Raw genomic sequence first — 16,652 nt, 5'->3', positions numbered from 1 at the left:
TTTGCCGTGGATTGATTTTCAGGGGGGGGGGCATGAGTGGAACCATTGGGAGCTAAAACCCATCAACATCTGGAGGTCCATAGACTACTCTCCTGTGATTTGTTGCATGCCCTCACTCTTAACCTCAGTTCCCCCTGCTGTGAAGTGGGCATAAATAATGGTGCCTCTAATGGATGGAGAATTGAAGATAGATTAGGTAGGTAGGTAGGTAGGTAGATAGATAGATTCCAGCCTCCATCAAGCACTTCCACAAAGATGAACAAGAGAGGCCTTTTTTTTTCCTGCGGACACAGTCATTAAGACTCCCCTTCTGCCCCCCACCACCACCACCACCAAGAACAAACTGATTTACATAGAATATATTTGCAGAGTTGAGCTCCTGGGAAAGAAACCCACATTCACTGAAGGGGCTTTTTGGCAGCGAACGCTCAGTCCATTTTCGGCACTGTACATTCTGTATGTGTACAAACTAGTACTAGCTCTGTGCGAGGCTCTGTGCATCCATTAACAGACCCATTTAAGACCAGGGCATCTTTGCGGGGAAGGAGAGAGCAAGCAGAAGCGCCATGTAGCGAGCCAGATCGATTCCACACTCCTGATGTACCAGAACCGCCCCTGTAGCCTGTGGCACAAGACCTCGGGGACCTGCGTGGAAATGTCACGGCTAATTCTGAAATGGATTAAAGCACCTTTCAAGCTCAGTTAGTAAGTGATGTCTCTCCGGGATTAAAAGGGGGGCAAGCAGTAACTGCAAGGGTTCGACTTGCCCCCTAATTCATTCGGTAGCCCTAGCGCAGATGCTGCTGCCACACACACACACAAAGGTAGCAGTACTGGGCCATCGCTCAGCCCCCTAGTAGGGCTGGGACGGAACCCTGCTTGAAACTCCATGTGCTAGCCTGAGACTCTCGCTCAGCTTCAATTTCACCATCTTCAGTATTAGAGATCAGAACACCGACTCACTTTACAGCAGATAAGAACACTTTACACAGATGTTGCTGGACCACAACTCCCATAATGCCTCTCTACTGGAGATCCTGGCTGGGTCTGATGGGATTTGGACTTCAACAATAGCTAGAGAACCACAGCCCTGCTTTGCAAGGTTGTCGTGAGGGTTGCAACTGGGTAACAGGCATGAAGCACATTGAACGGTTGGAATAATTATTGCATTCCATCTCCATCACGGAGTCCATGGGCAAGCCTCGGTTTCCCTTCTGTGGCGTGCAACCACCTCAGGCCTCTTTTTTTTTTACACAGAAGCCCATCCTTTTAATCCCAGGTGTATTCTTTCGCAGAATTGTAGCACCGGAACGTGCATCACCGTTCTAGTCCAAGCCCCTGCAATGCAGGAATCATGGCTTTAAAAATCCCTGACGGGTGGCCATCCAACCTCTGTTCAAAAACCTCAGAGGAAGGAGAGTCCACCACCTTCCGAGGGAGGCCATGCCACTGGTGACCAGCTCTTACCATCAGAAAGTTCTTCCTGGTGTTTGGTCAGAATCTCCTTCCTTGTCATTTGGCTCCACTTGGTTTGTGTCCTACCCTCCAGAGCAGGAGAAACACTTGTTCCATCTTCCATGGGGCAGCCCTTCAGATCTTTGAAGATAGCTATCCCATCACCTCTCGTTCTCCAGGCTAAGCATACCCAACTCCCTCATCTGTCCTTTAATGATTATGCTATACTAGTGTCATTCAGCCCGTTCAGTAAATGGGCGCTAGAGGAGCGGCGGGGCCGTAGCCTTCCCTCCCTTTTAGCGACGGCGGCACGGGGGGGCGGCTGGCCCTCCCTCGGCCGCCGCTTCCTCAAGGGCGCTCCGCTGAGCCCAGCTGGGCAGCGGGCATCCAGGAGAAGGCCGCGATTCGGCCTGTTTTGGCAGCAGCGCCGCCACAGAAAGAGGCCAAATCGCGGCCTTCTCCTGGGCGCCCGCTGCCCAGCTGGGCTCAGTGGAGCGCCCCGACGAAGCAGCGTAAACGGTAGGCAGAGGTGGGGGGGAGAGTGGTGGGGGGAGAGAGAGAGCGTGTGTGTGTGTGCGTCCTGTCTCTCCGTCCAATCCCTGTGTCCGTGGGGCACATGCGCAGTAGCGCAAACCCAGGGACACACGGAATACTGGACGCAGAGACACTTGCACTTTATTATATAGGATACCCCACCTTTCTTCCATGGTAGATGGAAGATGGCATACCTGGTGAGGCGCTGGGGGGGGGAAGAGAGATAATTCCAGGTGGCCTCTCATTCAGACAATGACCACCCCATCTGCTTAGCTTCAGCAGGGCCTCTGCACTACACACATTCAGGACCATCCTCTGTGATATGGGCTGTGGTTCCTCGGCTGGTGAGAGGAAAACACACACTGTACATCAGGCATGGCCAAACTTGGCCCTCCTGACGTTTTGGGACTACAATTCCCATCACCCCTGACCACTGGTCCTGTTAGCTAGGGATGATGGGAGTTGTAGTCCCAAAACATCTGGAGGCGGGCCAAGTTTGGTCATGCCTGCTGTACGTGGTCAGGCGCATCCCAGGAACAAACTCCGGAATCCAGTGCAGGGCCCAGGGCCAAGCCCATCCCTAGCTAAGCCTTGCTGCTCCGCAGTAAAGTATGGGTCTGAAAGACCACCGCTGTATAACTGCTGCAGACTCCCATGGATTTTGTGACAAAAAGCCAGGCTCATCGTCGACAGCCTTTTGCACGGTTGCCAACAAGCAGGCGGGGGAAGTGTTTCAAAATCTAGAGCTTGGTCAGGAAGATCAGCAGCACCAGAATTGACAGCTATTGCAATGAGCTCCTTGCTCTCCATGCATGCGCGCACACAGCTTATGACTCCCCAGAGGATATGGACCACAGAACAAACAAACAAAAAACCCCACAGGTGTGATTCTCAGATGCAGCAGCGGAACGAAAAGTGGGTCACATGTCATCCTTACACAGACATGACCTCCATGCAGGGCAGGAGCCAGGAGCCTTTCCTCTTGTCACCTGGGGATGGGTGAATTTGTGGGGGACCCAAAACTGGAGCAGAGCCAGAGCAAAGGGGGGGGGCAAGGGAATCTCAGAAAAATCTTTCTTGTTAGGGTCACATAGAACACATTGTCCAAAAGTGTGTCGTCTTGGACCAATGGCAAGAAAGGAGATTCCGACTAAACATCAGGAAGAATTTTCTGAAGGTGGGCACTGTTTGACAGTGAAACAGACTCCCTTGGGAGGTGGTGGACTCCCCTTCCTTGGAGGTGTTGAAGCAGAAGGTTGGATGGCCATCAGTCAGAGATGCTTTAGTTGAAATTGAGGGTTGGGCTAAATGATCCTTGAGGTCCTTCCAACTCTACAATTCTGTGATTCATGAAAATTAGATAAAAGTAAGGGAAAGCTTTTTCCTCTCATTTGCAGGGGGCTTTTGCTTCCTTCCATTATTCCATCCATTTCCGCTCTTCACCCCCCCCCCCCATTTCCCTCTCCTTCTCAGAAGTCCGAACTAAACTGTTTGCTTGTAGAGGACTTTCCTCTCTTCCATTCCTCTGTCCATTTGGGTTTAACACCATCACGACCCGCCATTTCCCATCTTCATGCAACTTGGCCAAGGCTTGGACCAGTTTCCCCACCTAGCACAGAATAACTTTTTCAATGTTGTTGCATTCCTTTTTCTTTTCTTTTTGTATCTGTTAACTCTGCATGGGAAAGGGACCCTGACCATTAGGTCCAGTCGTGACCGACTCTGGGGTTGCACGCTCATCTCGCATTATTGGCCGAGGGAGCCGGCGTATAGCTTCCAGGTCATGTGGCCAGCATGACAAAGCCGCTTCTGGCAAACCAGAGCAGCACATGGAAACGCCGTTTACCTTCCCACTGTAGCGGTTCCTATTTATCTACTTGCATTTTGACGTGCTTTCGAACTGCTAGGTTCGCAGGAGCTGGGACCGAGCAACGGGAGCTCACCCCGTCACAGGGATTCGAACCGCTGACCTTCTGATCAGCAAGCCCTAGGCTCAGTGGTTTAACCCACAGCGCCACCTGGGTCACCCAACTCTGCATGAATCCCGTTTAAATAGGAAAGTGCCTTCTATCACACACGCTCCCATGTTAATCATTTCTGCGTAACACAATGTGATGTACAGGAGTTCCCATCAATTCATATTGGAGCTACGAGCACGAGAACATAATATCCAAGCCACATTGCACCTAGGGTGCATCACATTTCCAGCAGGGGCCAGCCAGGCATCTTAGCCTTTTGTCCCCAGTAGATTACCCCTAAACAGGGAGGTTCCTTCCTTGGGGCAGAAACCCATTGACAGACCTCACCTCTGAGAGTTTGTCCAAGTCTTTACAAGAATTGCCTTGCTGGATCCTAGCAAATGCCCATCTAGCCCAGCATCCTGTGGCCGCCAGTAGCGGCCAGATGTATACCTACGTAGAGCCCAGAAGGCCCACCCCACCCCCGTTATTGCTACATGCCCATTTGGCAATACAGGTGCTCCTCCTTGGCCCCAGGCCACAGCCACCTCCTTCAAGTACAAGAAAGCACTCAGTCAAGAAAGAGGGTGGACAGGGCTCTCATACCATCAATAGATGTGAAGATGAAGGCTTCGCAGCACAGGCAGCTTGCTATTAAAGATGCAGGAGCCTCGTCCGGTTTTTCACCCATCAGGAAGCTGTCCACCTCCATCCCTCTCAAGGCATTGCAGATCACACCCTCCTTCATCGTCACCCCTCAAACATATTGCCACTCCAGGTGTACTTAGAATGGGATATGGGCTTTCGCCCTTTCTTGTGCAGCTGCTCAGCTCCACAGCTCTGTGGGCCTGGGGATCAAAGATGAGCAGGGAGGACTCTGCAAGACCCAGTAAGTCTGCAGCAAAGCAGGGAGCACCAGCCAAGACAACGCAGACCCTCCAGTTCATTTCGAGGGACACAAAGCGAACCTTCCACAAGCTTTCCCAAAGCAAGAGAATTTATGCTTTTTCCTTTCCCTGCATCCCATTCAGGCACCAGAACTGTAGTTCCCCATGCCCAGCACTTCAGCCCCCAGCACCCTCAACAAACTACAGTTCCCAGGATTCACTGGGGAAGGTGGTGCCCTTTAAATATATGGCAGACATGCCCAGGGATTAGGGAGTCCTTTGCCGCCAGCTGCCACCTGAGACTTGTCTGGCTTTGTTGTAACAGGCTAACACTGTTCAGAAACCTGACTTGAGATGCTTAATCACAGGGTCATGGGTTCAAGTCCCACGTTGGGCAAAAGATTCCTGCATTGCAGGGGGTTGGACTAGGGGACCCTCATGGTCCCCTCCAACTCTACAATTCTTTGATTATCACCTGCAGGTCAAAACCTCGCTGATCCAACCCCCCGCCCAGCCCAGTTCAATCAGGTTTCGGGCAATGGAAGGCAGTTCCATGCCCAGCCAGCCAAGAGCCTGTTGCTGGCAAAGATGAGGGCAGCACTTGAGGCTTCCTCATGCATGCAGAGCAGGCATTGAACCCCACCCCAGCGCTAGGACCCCTCCCCATTTGAGGCAGTGGACCAGGGGTGGCAAGGAGGAGCCACAAATCCACTTGGAACATCTGCCCAGTCTATAACAGCAGATCCGCCTCGTATCTAAAGCACACTCAACGGGCATTTGACTTCCTGGGAGCTACAGTTTGTTAAGGGTGTTGGGAATTAAAGATTGGGGGGGGGGGAACTACAGCTCCCTGGATTCTTCGGAGGAGGAGTCCTGCGCTTTAAATGGGTGTTGAGAATGCTTCAAATGCTCTGCCCCCAAGCCAGACGCCTGCCACTGGGAGCCCCCTCTCCTTTTTGGGGGGGGATTGAACCCTTGGGCTACTTCTTCCAATGCTGTGATTCTTTGCAGGATACCGAGGTGAGGTTGCTGAACTTTCCCACGGCGCCGGGAGAGTGATCCCGCAAGAAAGATCGTTCCCGTGTTTTCCAACAGGAGGCGAGGTGGGGAGGAAACGTGGGGATACCCCTGCCTGCAACCCGCGCCCAGAATACCTCCTAAGCGCCCAGCGGCGTCGCCCGACCCGTGACCCAACCGGCCGGCCAGCCCAAACAGGCGGGTGAGAGAGAGAGAGGCGGGCGGGCGGCTTACCGTCAAGGCAGGCAGGGCTCTCCTTCCGCAGCGGATCTGCGGCAGCGGTTCTGACCGAGGGAGACTCGCCAAGAGACGCGGAGAAAAAAGAGAAAGTCCTCGCTCGCGCGCTTGTTTATCGCTCCCTGCTGAGCCGGACGCGGAGATCAAAGGGAACCTGGAGAAAGCCTAGCGGGGGAGAGGTTACATCGCCCGGGGGAGACGCCCGTGCGCAGCCGAAAGAGAGAGAGAGCATGCCCTGCGCGCGCCTCGCCGCCTCTCCGTCCAGCTGTGGCGCGAGCCCTCGCCTTCCCCGCATGCGCGAGCCGCCCGGACTAGTCGCAAGAGGCACATCAATCGCAAGCCCTGCCCCGCCTTGCCAGGCGAGGCTCCTGCTGCGCAGAGCTTGGAGGGGGCGGGAGCGGAGGGGGGGCGGAGGGACTGGCCAGCCGCTTGGGAGAAAAGGAGCCCGTCGGCTGGGCAGAAAAGGAGCCCGGGCCGGGTGGTGCAAGGGAAGCCACAATATACGCGCCGTTCCGACGTGACGGCCAACACGCAGGTTTCTCACGCGCTGCGCAGGTGTACACGTAAGCGGTTGCTGTCTTCCTTCGGAGGTCTCTAAGCAGAGGTCAGGTGGCTACTACCTGCCAGGGATTCTTTAGTTTAGCTGAGATTCCTGCACGGCGGGGGGGGTTGGACTAGATGACCCATGGGATCCCTTCCAGCTCTACAATTCCGGGATTCTAATTCTGGGTTTCTAAGTGCACGGTGTTCACAAATTGTCGTTGGGCTCTTCCCTCCGGAAGGTGTGTGTTGTTGTTTTTTAATGGATCGGCACATTTCAGCTTTCCGCAGGACGGCAGGTTTGGGGAGGGGAGAGAGAGAAAGCAGAGGCTGTAGCTCAGGGGGGAGAACATTTTCCTTAGATGCACAAAGTGCCTGGTCCAATCTCTGATGGCATCTCCGGGCAGGGTTGGGAGAGAAATTCCGGAGAGCTAAGTTCTGCCAGTCACGGAAGACAATACTGAGCTAGGTAGACCAATATAGTCCGACTCATACATATCCAAAGGGTCTTCCCAATGTGTCTCAGAAACCCCATCCCTCATTTTTGCTAACTGTGAAGCCTCCGTGTGTGTAGCAAAATCCTGGGAACGTTCCGCCCAAATTATCAGGCAAATTCTGTCTAAACTTAGACCGCGTCCCTGCCCACAATCTTCTCTCTTGCAACGCTTTCATCCTCCGCCACCCCCAGGTCTCCTGCTGTCCCGCTGCCCCCACCCCCAGGCTGTGCACATACTGCTCCTCTTCTCTCTCATTCCCTCAAGCACCCGCTGTTTAACTCCTCAATCCTCCTTCCCAGCTTTGTCTAAGACAAGGGTCAGCAAACTTTTTCAGCAAGGGGCCGGTCGACTGTCCCTCAGACCTTGTGCCGGGCTGGACTATTTTTAAAAATAATAATAATAATGAATGAATTCCTATGCCCCACAAATAACCCAGAGATGCATTTTAAATGAAAGGACACATTCTACTCATGTAAAAAACACCAGGCAGGCCCTACAAATAACTCAGAGATGCATTTTAAATAAAAGGATGCATTCTACTCATATAAAAACACGCCAGATTTAGAAGGCAACTGGGCCACATCCGGCCCCCGGGCCTTATTTTGGAGACCCTGGTCTAAGAGCAACTGCATTTTCTTGCATTCATTCTGTTTCTCTTGCCTGCATTGGGCTTCCCTTGTCCTTGATCCGGAACCTGCAGTTAGTCCAGAGTGCTGCAGCATGATTGCTGACAGAGTATAATAACACCTGTGCTCAGGAACCTTGCATGGTTTGCCTGTTTGCTGCCTGGCAGATTCAAAGTTCAGCTTGGGACCGGTTTACCTGTGAGATCAACACACCTCATATATGCCCACTGAACTGCTTTGATCAGTGGAACTGGTGCTGTTACAGATGCCACGTAGCACCACTTTTGAAAGAAATAGATCTTTTGGTGCTCTTTGGAACTCCCTGCCGATTGACATCTGGCAGGCACCGTCACTACCCCTAGCGCCTAATAAAAACATTTTTTGTCCAGATATGCAGAATGTTGCCGTGCCTTAATCTGCTTTTGGCTTATCACTTATTTTAATTATTTTAAAAAAATATTTAGTTGTTTTTAACCTATATATATATAAAAGGGACCCAGGTGGCGCTGTGGGTTGAACCACAGAGTTCAGGGCTTGCTGATCAGAAGGCCGGCGGTTCGAATCCCTGTAACGGGGTGAGCTCCTGTTGCTCGGTCCCAGCTCCTGCCCACTAGCAGTTCGAAAGCACATCAAAGTGCAAGTAGATAAATAGGGACCGCTCCGGCGTTTCCGTGCGCTGCTCTGGTTCGCCAGAAGCTGCTTTGTCATGCTGGCCACATGACCCGGAAGCTGTCTGCGGACAAACGCTGGCTCCCTCGGCCTATAGAGCGAGATGAGCGCCGCAATCCCAGAGTCGGACACGACTGGACCTGATGGTCAGGGGCCCCTTTACCTTTACCTTTTTAACCTATATATATAGGTTAAAAACAGCTAAATACTTTTTAAAATAATAATATTTTAAAATATTATTTAAAATATTAAAATAAAAATATATTCATATTTTTAAAATAATAATATTTTAAAATATTATTTAAAATATTAAAATAAAAATATATTCATATTGAGGTTTTTCTTTTTTTTACAATCAGATGGGGTGTTTGTATAGCAGCCATGAAACTTTGTTGTCCCAATTTTAGGGATAGAAAGCAGCCCCTTTGGGGGGAAAATTGGACTTTGGTGCAGAGGGAATGATAACAGCTGATGCTTTCCCTCCTTTTGAATTCAAACACCTGTCAGTTTTCACTGCAAATGCCTGTTTAATGTTTAGAAATCAATACGAGAGAAACAGAAGCAAGTAGGGAATGTTAGTCTGCATGGGGACAGAAGCTGAATGGCCAAATGTTACAGCGACAGGCAGTGGGAGGGGGGCGCTTTGAGACTGACACCCTCTGGCTTCTGAACTGCGGTGTGACCTGCTAACTTTAAACCCTGGACTCAATAGGTTCACACCGACGCCCCTTTAAATAGCTTGGGGGGGGGTTGAGGATAAACTGCAACAATTTGTTGCAGACTCGCCTGCAAAGTCATGGGCCAAGCCAGGAGTCAGGACCAAAGAATAAGCCAGAATGGGAGGACAAACTAGGAGGCAGGACCACAGCAAAGTCCAGAGAGACCCTTTGGGGTCCTCACAACTCTGCAATTCTGCGCTGGAACTGTTGCAGTGTTTGAGGCTTTTCAGTTTGAGAAAAGGTGAGTAAGAAGTGACATGGCAGAAGTATATAAAACATGTCCCCACGTAAAGAGCTTCTGGGGTAAGATTTATAATGAATTGAAGAAAGTGTTGAAAAACATGTTTGTTAAGAAACCAGAAGCTTTTTTACTTGGGATAATTAGAGAGGAATTACCCAAGAAAGATGTTATGGTTTTTCTGTATGCCACAACAGCAGCTAGAATTGTATTAGCAAAGAATTGGAAAACTGAAGATATACCTACGGTGGACGATTGGCAGATGAAGCTGATAGAATTCATGGAACTGTCCGAGCTGACTGGGAGACTCCGGGACCAGGGGGAAGAATCAGTGGAAGAAGATTGGAATAAATTTAAAGTTCATTTAGAAAAGAATTGTAAGATTAGTAGTTTTTAGCAAAAGATTTGGAAGTAAAAGGAGGTTGTAGAAGTGTTAGTTCATTATGTATTCAGATTTAGTTAAGTTATTATTGTACTGAATATTAAGATTTAATTAGAATAGAATTGTTTTTTGAGTGAAATATATGAGATTTACAGGATGGATAAGATATTAAGAGTATTAATAGGTTTAGATAAATATCAAAAAGATTGGAATTAAGATCTGGAAAGTACTGACGAAGTAATGTATAAAGAAACGCAGTTGGGAGGGAATGGAGGAAGTCGATAAAGATTGGTGATATAAGATTGATATGATATTTCTTTTTTATTGTAATGATGGTATTTTGTTATGTTGTGTATATTTTGTGTCCCCCCCCCTGCTTTTCTGCTTTTTCTGCTCTGTTTTATAAAATCAATAAATATATTTATTATTTTTAAAAAGAAGTATATAAAACGATGCCTGGTACCTCCAGGTACCAGATGATGTACCAGGTACAAAGAGGATGGAGAAACATTTTTCTCCCTCTCTCCTAATGCTTAGGACTCACGGAAACTGAACGTTGGAAGATTCAGGACAGAGAAAAGAAAAGACCTCTTAATGCTGTGCTTCGTTAAACTGTGGAACTCCCTCCCACTGGAGGCAGGGAGAACCGCCAACCTATAAAAGAGGACTGGGCAAATTCACGAAGGAGGAGAGGGCTCTCGACGGCAACTAGCCATGATGGCTATGTTTTGCCCCCCCACAGCTGGAGGCAGCAATGCTTTCAAACTCCAATTGCTGGGAGCCACAGGAGGGGAGAAGGAGACCTGTGCTCAGGTCCTGCTTGCAGTTCCCCCACTGAGGCATCTGCTTGTCCCCAGAGAGAGCAGGATGCTGGACTTAGATGAGCTGCTGGCCACCTTGAGGTACCCACCTGAGTGCTGTTTCACCCAAACACACCAGAGGCCTTGTCCTGCCGCCCCCCCCTTGCTTCTTCCTGCATTAATATTCAGCCGGTGCTCCTTCAGTGTGCATCGGTTCTCTTCTCCCCAAGAACAGGGCGTTTGAAATTACTTGGCACCCTCCGTAACGGATGAAGCACTGCGCGTCTTTGCTGAAGAACCTCTCCATGGGACCAGGAAAGGCAAGGGCATAGCAGGATGTCTGGAAGCCATGCGGGGAGGGCGGGGTGGAGTAGAGAACACCAAACTTATAAGCGGTGCGGGATTTACGTATAAGCTAAACAAGCTATAGCTTAGGGCCCCACTCTCTTGAGGGCCCCCCAAAAATTTTAAAGGAAAGAAAACCTGGATGTACATTTCCAAAATATAAGATAAAAAAACAAATAACATGCAGCAACAGTGTTTTGTGTTTTGTGTAGGCTCCTATGATGTAAGTCATGGGCCCCGCCTGCTAGCCTGCTCCCTAAAATATCACATATTTTGTTACGTGCAATTGGCTTTAGATACCTATTAGGCCAGTGGTGTCCAAACCTTTGTCAAAGGGGGCCAGATTTGATGAAGTGAAAAGCTACCGGTACCAGAGTTGTTGACCTTTTTTAGGGTTGAAGTTGTTGAGGTTTTTTTAGGATTTTACCCCAGGAAATAAACTGCCACAGGGGCCGGATTAGGGCCCCCAAACGGACTTTGGACATGCCTGTATTAGGTCCATAAATTACATATAGCATACATATTTTGTTATGTGCAAAAGGCTTTAGATACCCATTAGGTCCATAAATTACCATATAGCATATATTCAACACAAAGAACAGCGGCAATTTGTTGTTGACAAAGGACAGCTGGACATTTAAAAGGGCCCCATTACCTTCAGTAGCTTAGGGCCTCATCAAACCTAAATCCGATTGTTATAAGAATTTTGAGGTCATATATATATAATAATTGTTCATAAAACATGTACATGAATGTACAGAAACATGTCTGAAGCAGCACAGGAAAACAGGCCTGACTGACACCATTTTGACTCTCTCTGACCAGGTGTTCCTCTGCAAGGAAGAAGGGGGGTGGGGGGAACCTTCTCATTGTCTCAGGAATTAAAGTGATAATCCCTGGCATCCTGATACCTGACTGCCAGACAAAAGGGTGTGATTAACTTGGCTGGGAAACAGGGAAATGTAAATATCTCTCAATTTTGTTGATTAGGTTCTGGGGGCAGGGGGCAGGGTCCAGGGTGCTCAGATTACTGCCACCAGACCTCCCCTTTCATGATGTACCTATGATGAATCTAGGGAGGGGGGGTCTTGGGCTACACCCCTTCTGTGACATATGGATGATGCTTCTGGGGGGTGGGCTGAAACCAATTTCAAATCTCTTTTTAAGGGCAAGACATCTTTGTTTGGGGTTCCTTCCTTGTTCTCCTGTGTGAGAGGAAGGACCCTGTTGCAACAGCAAAAATAAAAGTGCCTTGCTTCGCACGTCCTGGTTTGGTCTCTGTTATTTGGTGGGCAGGAGACGCTTAAACTTTGTCTGCTTGCCAGGATACCTGGACTCTTCCTGGGTCAAGGATCCACTTAATTCTAGGGCCGTGTAGCTCTGCAAAATTTTTACAACAGTTTGGCGACCACTTCGGGGACCCAGTTTTGCCTTGAGCTCCGGGTTCACTGAGAAAGGGGAGCCCAGCGCGCCCTTGCCTCTTTTGCAGGGGGGTAAACCAACCTCAGGACCCGAGGCACTTGGTAGTAATTGAGAGTCCAAGCGGGACCCCCAGGACGAAGCAACGTTTAAAGGGACAAGGCTGTTTTTTTTTAGGAACCAGTTGGAAGCTGGAGACAACGGGATTCGACTGAAAGGATCGGTCGTGAGTATTAAAAGGGGACACCTTGGGTGAGCTAAGAACCACAGCAACTAAAAATCTATTTCTCCACTTGGACTATCCTTTTCTACTCTCCTCTTTGGACCTTAGTTGCAGCAAGGCTGCCAGGCACAGTTACAGAGTAGAACTGAGGTCCCGGGCAACAGTCTTTACGTTAAACGCAGAGCTTAGAAAGACTGTCCCAGCTCCCTTCTGCCAAACTGAGCAGAAGTCTGAGCAAACTGTCGCTTTTCTACCAATCTGGGAATCTGGCTATCCCAGCTCTGTTTCCTATTCCTCTGCTCTTAATCTTCGGGTGAAGACGCCCCCCTGCCACGGCGACCCTTGTTGGGTAGGACCCGTGACCAGGGAATGCAAGTGCGCCTGTTCCTTTCTACTCTGTATTCCTCAGTTCCGACCTGACATTGCGTAGGCAAGCGTTCAGTAGGACCTGAGTCTAGTGTGTAAGAGGCAGGGAAGTTGCTGTGGAACCCTCAGGCAATTGATGACCAGTGGGAGGGTTCCAATAGGGTTTTAGCTGCACCAGGCCGCCTAGTAGTTAGTGCACGCGAACGGCAGGCAGGAACACCACTAGGACGTGGGGGTGAGTCATAGACTCGGGAAGTTAAGAGTGTCCAGGAACAGGGTCGGGGACCCAGAACTGCAGTATAAAAAGACAGAAGTAAAATGGGTGCAACCCACTCTAAGGAATTCCTTTCCCAGACTCCCAACCGAGGCAAAGCACAACTGAGGCTTTGCTCCGGTAAGGACTTTGAGGATGAAAGTCCACTCCAATTCGTTCTCTTAAATTGGCATGAAATCCCCGGGGCGGACAAGCTTGAAGGGAACCAATTGCAAAAACTTTGTAAGAAAAAAACATAGGGTCCGATTTACTATGGACCACCCAGATGAGGGGAAATGGCTACCAGGAGGTTCCTTTAACATACAGTGAATCTCCGCTTTAAAATTAACCCTGGTGAACTCTGAATGGGAAAAGTTTTGTGAGGAATCCTGCAAAGTATGTTATGGTATAAAATTATATATGTTTGCATGTTACATGTTGTCTGTGTTGTCTGTTACGTGTATGTGCGTCTGTTCCTTGTGTCTGCTATAGATAGTTGTTTCCTTTAAAGTAAATGAGAGATATAATCCAGGTTTAGGAAATTAGGGGTTTGTGTTTAAAATTTGGCCATGACACCCACAGACTGCCTTTTTTAAAGCATGCATAGTTTAAAATAATATAAAAATTAAGGCAAGCTTGCTTAAATAATCTTATGTAAGGGCTTGATCAACCCAAAAACATGGCAAATATTTAAAAGAGTGGAGGTAGTGTGTAAAGGTTTGTTTTAAAGAGGCTGTAGAAGGCCATTGTTTCCTCTCCAAAAGTAAAAAGAGGGGGCAGGATGAAGGAAAATAACGAGCTGTAAGTTTAAAAATGCTTGCTCAATGCTTTGAAAATATTTTAAACTTGAAAATGTTCATAAACTCCAGCTATAAGTGGATAAGAGATGTACTCAAGGTTTAGAATGTTATGGGGTGTGTTTAAATTGGCTACAACATCCATAGACTGCCTTCTTAAGTGTGCATAGTTAAAACTGCCAACTTGTTTAAATTTCTAGTATAGAAACAATGTTGAACCGATCAATCTTAAACATTATAAATATGAGAATGAGGTGTGCAAATGTTTGTTATTGAGAGAGGCTCCAAAGGGGAGTCTTTCTCCAAGTGACTAGATGAATATTGACTAAAGGAAAATTGAACAGCTATTCCAATAAAGGTGATTTGTTTGTCAAAGGTAGAGCTTCCATAGCCAGGAATTGTCTATCTGAGTCTAGTTTTAACTTCAATTGTGTTGGACAGAAGGGTTATTGTTGGGCTCCTAATATCAGTCTCTTAAGAAAAAAACAACTCATCTGCTCAAGGGTTCTGTATAAAGTTGGTATTTTCATTCAAATCTTGTGAATCCTGTATCTTAGAGGGTTAGACTAAATGACCTCAGGGTCCCTTCTAACCCCCATTTTAGAGCTATGTGAAAGGCAATGTGTCTGATGTGGTGATGGGTTGAAATTCAGCCCAGCTCTGCTTTCTGGCAAGGAAAGATTATTGGTTTTCAGAGTTGGAACAAGAGTGTAATTGTTTTTTTTTATGGAGTGATTATATAAGTTTTTATCACGTTGTCTATTAAGGTTTAAAGTTTAAGCACATATGAAAGTCTTGAACATTTCCCAATCTTTATCCAATCTTAAGGTTTGCTAAAGGCTTCTATATAACGTTGGTACTTTTAATCTTCCCCTTCCTTATTTTTCCCTTAGTACACACATGTGCTTCCGTGATAGGGCATAGCCTGTGTTTCCTTCCCAGTCAGGCGTCTGTACTCAAATGTATGTGTATCCTAAGGGCAGTGATAGTGTTGAGATCCCCATATTTCAGAAGGGGGGGACTAGATTACTCAAGATCCCTTCCAACCCTTTCCAAACTTAGAAAAAGGAGGGAGAGAAAATGTGTTTGTAAGCACTGAAAAGTGAGTTTAAACCCTGGTGGTATAGTGAAATGGCCTGAATTCAGTCAAGCATTACTCTTTGGTGGAGAAGGATGGAAAGATAGATTTTTAAAGTTTGGCATGAAGAGTTTGAGGTGCCATTCAGAAAGAGGTAGAGATGGTATATCATGCATTGAAAATGAATGTCTGGTGTTATTTTTTCCACCATATTGTCAGCTATTTTTTTTAACTGCAAAACTCCAGCCAACAGTTCAAGTAAATAAAGGGCCAGAAAATTTTGTCTGGAATTGGTAAGGCTGAAAATCAATGAGAATGCAAAGGATTTTATGAATTCTGGCTCTATGGCCATATTACCCATAGATAAAGGGGCAGAGAATTTAGTCTGCCATGGCTGTAATAAATTAATTAAAAACAAACAAACAAACGAAAACATTTGCAATTACGAATTCACCCCGAACCCTGTAGATAAAGGGGGCAAATCAAGATTTATTTTGCCTGGGGTATGAGGTGTTTATTTGGTGACTTCATTAGGACTTTAATCTGACCCAACTTTTATTGCAGCTTCCAAGTTAGTTTAAGGTTTATAAGCCTGCTTCTTAAGCAGCAAGAAACAAGAAACAATGTATCAAATTGTATTAGGACTCCAAACAAGGAAAAAGAATTTAAACTGGCTCTGAAAAAAAAAACACTGCTATGTTTCTATCTTTTGTTTGAAATCTAACCCTACTTTAAAATCTACTCTTTCCCCTTCCCTTCCTTTATTCAGATGGTAATGTTGTCAAGAGGTACAGCACTTTAAAAAAAAAAAAAGGGTATAATAGACTGCCGAATCATGAACTCTGTACATGCACAGAGGCTATGTCAGCTTGAAGAGGAAAATAGAGGAGAAAAAGGAGGTTTAAACTAAGGGGCGAAAAGGTTATAATCTGCTCATGAAATATTATTCAAATTTCTTAATGTAAAGCTTTGAACCACTGAGGGAAAACAACCTCATGTATGTTACTGGTCCATCAAAGTTAAATGGTTGCCAAGTTTCAAAATCTTAACTTGCCAGATTCTTTCCACAGGTATAAATAGCAGAGTACTACTATAAGTCTGTCTCTTGAGTAGTTTATAAATTAATTAAGAGGTTCAAGGTTATGCTTTGCACATGAAACTTAAATTTAAATTTCTTTATGTAAAAATAAATAAATAGATAAAGAACCATTGAGAACCATCAACTGTTTAGAAGCTGCCAATTCCAGTTCAACATGCAAAACTCTGTACATTTTAGGAACATTTCCTGACTGATTTTCACATGAAATAATTTTCCCTTTCCAGCAGGATACTGAGATTCAGTGTGCAGAGAAATTCTTTCAGAACCTTAATGCAAAATTATCTCCCAATGGGGGGGGGGACGCCACCTAAACAAGCCCCCTCCACACTTGGAAATTCATAGAAAATTGCTGTCTACCAGTTGACAGACTATGCAAACAAAAGGCTCCATTTCTTTCCTAGCAGGTACTCAGGATGGATACTTATCTCTCATTTGCATTTCACCCCGAAGCATTACCCTATGTTAATATAACCCTCCCTTTTCTAATGTAGCAATGATTGAGTGTTTTGCCAA

General features: G+C 47.1%; 1 protein-coding gene across 1 annotated transcript in view; it reads right to left on the bottom strand.

The window, feature by feature from the left end:
• The window catches only part of RPH3A (rabphilin 3A), a 95,635-nt gene extending 89,275 nt beyond the window's left edge, over positions 1-6,360 (bottom strand). The window contains exon 1 of the mRNA XM_060276326.2: positions 6,086-6,360. The gene's annotated coding sequence lies outside the window, so the exon portion shown is untranslated. The remainder of the gene's footprint in view (positions 1-6,085) is intronic.
• Positions 6,361-16,652: the final 10,292 nt, after the last annotated feature.

This window comes from Zootoca vivipara, chromosome 6 (genome assembly GCF_965207765.1).
Source record: "Zootoca vivipara chromosome 6, rZooViv2.hap1.1, whole genome shotgun sequence".
Taxonomy (NCBI): Eukaryota; Metazoa; Chordata; class Lepidosauria; order Squamata; family Lacertidae; genus Zootoca; species Zootoca vivipara.
The sequence above is the reverse complement of the archived record's forward strand: the minus strand, read 5'-3'. Positions and strand labels throughout refer to the sequence as shown.